The following is a 5,000-nucleotide window of genomic DNA, read 5'->3' as shown; positions in this document are numbered from 1 at the left end:
TGCGTACGTGTGTGTGAGCGCGTGTGTGTGTATGTGTATGTGTAAGTGTATGAGTATGTGCATGTGCATGTGCATGTGCATGTGCATGTGCATGTATATGTATATGATGTAGCATCTAGACCTCCTAGAAGACGTAATCTACCACCAAAATCTCCTAGACATTCATCTACCACCTCTGCTTATACTATCGGCACGACACCGATGCATTTCGGTGCAGTCAGAGTAGCCTGGTACTCGACCTGACATCTCCACGCACCTGGTCACTACGGGTCAGGTCGCTATTGTCCAGGCAGACACCTCACGCGCAGTTGGACGGCTCACCAACCCTAAAGGATTGCCACCAAGCCAAGCATTGATACACATTATATTTAAATCCCTTTCCTACGGGATATGTCTATCCTGTCCAACCTCGGACAACTGTATGTCATTTGTAAATATGTATATGCAATGTATAAGGTAGTTAAAACCTATCCTGATCGCTAATATTTGCTAAAACTGCATCTTGTAAATAAATATTATCTCGTCGGCAACCTAACCACGAGCCATGTATATAAGCACCTCCTGTCACCAAATAAAGAGAGAAAGACCACAGAGAGAGACAGAGCTACACGTGCTCCGCTGCTTTTATTCAAAGCCTCCGAACACCGCTCAACTACGACCACGTACTACCACAACTCATATGTTGAGATACCATCCAACATATCTGGCAGCAGCGGTGAGATATGAACTTATCTGGAACCAACGCGGGACTCAAAATATCTGGTAAACTGCGCGGGATTCAACATATCTGAAATCAGCAAGCACAAGATCCCGGAGCAGGAACGTTGTGCAACCTACCCAACGCCATCAAGCCCATCAACTCAAACCTTCGCTGTGAGTCCTACCCAGCGAAGCGAACGAGCCAGCCAACGCACAGGACAAGTTATCCCAGCGACCCACCTATCCAGCGAAGCGGACAACAGCTCAAGCCATCTCTCTCGCTGTGTGAGCCAGCCCAACGCACAGGACAAGTCATCCTAGCGACCCACCCCAGCAACCGGCAACGAGACAAAAGCCCATCTCCCTCGCCGTGACCCAGCTCAACAACATCCTTCAAAGGAAGTATCGCTCTTACGTCCGGAAGTCGAACCGACACCTTTCAAAAACTGAAGAATTCCACACACGAACTAACCCATTTGCCACCCTTCTCATTCTTTCAATATTTCCAGATCTGCATCATCGCACCACCACTCCATCGAATTATTCAACTTCCACCTCTAGTGAACCCTTCACCATCGCTTCACCTCGTCAGAACTGTAAGTAGATGCCTGTATTTATTGGGGCTAGGTAGCTCTAAATTGTTGTGTGAGTGAGGTTAAGTGAAGGCTATCCAGTGATTTTTTTTTATATTTTTTGCAAAGCCTTAAATTTTTTTCGGTGATTTTTTTTTTCTTTTTGTACGAAAGTGTGCATGACCCATTCACAGTCCAACGTTTCACACCATTACAACACTCGTTCCAACATGGCAGCACAAAACGAAAATAACACACAGTCCTCGCCGAATCAAAACACAGACCCAACCGTCGCTCAACCACACATGCAACGTTCTGCAACAAACCTACTAACACTCCTGCAGCATGACAACACTCTTCCTAAGTTCAACGGGACAAACATCGCCATCCACACTCTCTTAGATGACGTCCGTTCGGAAATACAGCGCACACAGGTGCACGATGAAATGACTAAAATCGCTGTCCTTAAAAGTCGCATCGATTTCAACGATACCCTTGCAAGCGACATAATACAATCCGACGCGTTCCAACAGCCACAGACTTTCCAAAATTTCATTGACGAGTTCAAAAAATCCTTCGCCCCATATGAACAGTTAGGCTCCCTTTCTCCCTTCTACACACTAGGAACAAACTTTAACAACCCCCCTTATCTCACCAAAGAAAGAGCAGTCAGGGAGGCGAGTCAGTTCAAGGAAGAACTAAAAGACGCATTCACTTCTTCACCTTGGGTTAAAAATAACACAATCAGCCTAGATCACGTACTCTCATTATTTGGCTACATAAAACTGATCTCGCGACTTCACCCAGAAACACTAAAGAAAATAGAGAACATTCCTTTTGATCCAGACACAACACTCGTTGACTTCTCTAGAAAATTTTCGGACACATCAGCGACAAAATCACAAATTCAACAACAACAAATTCCCCTTACACACACACTCACACACCCACCCACTCCCACAGTAGCAAAAATCTCACAAGAACATTACACCAGGGATAAACCCATGTCACACGACCATCACACTAGAGGTAGACAAATATCACGCACAAGATCACGACAGCGTTCACAATCTAGGAGACCATTCTTTTGCAAAATCTGCAACATAGTAGGACATAGCACAAACAGGTGTTATTACAGACAACCAACTAGCTACTGCTCATATCACGGACCAGCTTTTCACGACACAACACAATGTCGCGTCTTGAAATCACAAACCTACACGTCATACGCGTCTCCCCAACACCCGACTAGCGACAACACAAACAAACACAACACGGTATGACTATCGTCTCACGGTGAACAAAACACACGACCTCACGAGACAGAATCAAACCCCCCACTACCGATTCTCACGATGGCTGACTCTCGATCATCCCCGTCTGCTATGACATTTCACGCCACGGTCAACAACCTTCCACAACTACTCTTTCTGGACACAGGATCCCCAGTTAATCTAATGTCAAAGGTTTCCTTCGACCAATTCCGATTCCGACACCGTAGAGTAACAGTTATAGAACCAACGGATATCACATTACAAAATGTAGACGGAGTTCCCTTTCCCATCATAGGAAAAACCGAACTAGACATCTCCCTGCATGCCAACTGTCCTCCCATTACAACGACAGTATACATAGCGGACGTAGTGTTTCCCGCAGATATTCTAATAGGTTTGACATGGATGCAAAGAAATCGCATCATCATCTATCATGCTAAAAACTGCATTGGTTTCAATAATCACTTCATAACGGCTTTAAAGACAGCTAACACGCATGCACACACAGAAAACACGCGCGTCAAACACTTGCATATTATCGAGCAACAGCATGCAACATCAACAAAAGCAACATCTGAAAAAAACAGTGACGAAACAGAAAAGGTGACACTTGTAACAGACACGCACACTGGTGTAACGGACACGCCCACCCCATCCGCTCACCCCCGTAGCTCACACCACAGACGTAATAGACGTACACTGTCAGCGCGCATGTCAAAGTCAACTCGCGACCACAAGAAACACGATGTTTTCACTAACATACAGGAAATATCACCACAATACACTACCGTCTCACAGATCTCTCTCACGAATTCTCACGCGGTTGTAATAACTGACAAAACACTCTATCCACGCGAGTACACAAAACTCAAAGTGCGTATCTTCAAAGCTCCCGACTCAGATGTTCTTTGCATCACAGACACTTGCCGTGTATCTGGTGTATCTCTCTTATCCGCCCTATCTCACACATCGAGCAAAGGACACACAACAATCATAGTTGCAAATAATACCAATGCCCCTCTTCAGATGAACAAAGGAACGAACATTTGTGATTTTACAGTGTATCCCTCCCCAGTACACGTAATCGACCATGACAACTCACAACACGTATGCGCCATCACCAACGGAGAACAGAACACACAGGAAACCATCAAAGCACCACACATTAACGATGTAGATTTCCCTGAAGCACGAGAAGATCTCCTGACACTCTTGAACACGTACAGACACGCAATTGCACTCCCAGGCGAACCATTAGGTCTCACAGACATCATACAACATCATATACCACTTCAACAAAATGCAAAACCACGGTACATACCCGCTTACCGTCTTCCTCACAGTAAAAGAAACATTGTCGACAACATAATTGCAGATATGCTCGACCAAGGCATCATTGAACACAGCCTATCTCCCTGGAATTTTCCTCTCTTTGTCGTTCCAAAACACGACGGCTCCTTTCGCCCTGTTGTTGATTTCCGTGAGCTAAATAAACTCATCATTCCCGAAAGACATCCTATTCCTCATCTCCAAGACACAATCTACTCCATAGGCGAACACAACACGGTCTTCTCTACTCTCGACCTTATGTCAGGGTATTTCCAAATACCTCTAGATGACGAATCAAAACCTCTAACAGCCTTCAGTACCAATACGGGCCATTACCACTTCAAAAGGTTGGCCATGGGACTCGTCTCTGCTCCCTCTGTTTTCACAAGACTTATGTTCAAAGTCTTAGAAGGTTTGATTGGAAAGACTGTCTTCATATACCTTGACGACATTATCATTGCCTCACGGTCACTCACGGAACACCTTAACACACTTCAAACTGTCTTCTCAAGATTAGCCGCGGCAGGCCTAAAACTTAAACTCAAAAAGTGCTCCTTCCTCAAAAAGGAAATAAGGTTCCTAGGACACGTCATAAACTCACACGGTGTCATTACTTCTCAAGACAAGGTTAAGGCTGTTCTAGATTTTCCAACCCCTACCTCTACAGAACACGTGAAATCATTTCTAGGACTTTCAGGTTTTTACAGACGTTTTATCGAAGGCTATGCTCACATGGCAGCTCCTTTAACAGCCCTTCTCAAGAAAGATACTCCTTTTAACTGGACGTCTGAACACAACACCGCTTTCCACAAGCTCAAACAAGCACTCACAACAGCCCCGGTTCTGGCATTCCCAAACTTCTCTAAACCCTTCACACTATGCACAGATGCTTCATACAAAGGCCTTGGCGCAGTACTAATGCAACAACACGACTCCAAACTTAGACCTATAGCTTACGCCAGTCGCGCATTAAACAAGCACGAACAAAACTACTCTGTCACTGAAATTGAAGCGCTCGCAATCATATATGCCCTCAAACATTTTAAAGACATCATTCTAGGATACGAAATACATGTACACACAGATCATCAACCCGTTTTAAACCTCTTCAAAGGCAAGAACCTAA

Source organism: Oratosquilla oratoria, chromosome 8 (assembly GCF_046742065.1).
Source record: "Oratosquilla oratoria isolate Oo_2021 chromosome 8, ASM4674206v1, whole genome shotgun sequence".
Taxonomy (NCBI): domain Eukaryota; kingdom Metazoa; phylum Arthropoda; class Malacostraca; order Stomatopoda; family Squillidae; genus Oratosquilla; species Oratosquilla oratoria.
This window is presented reverse-complemented; position numbering follows the sequence as displayed.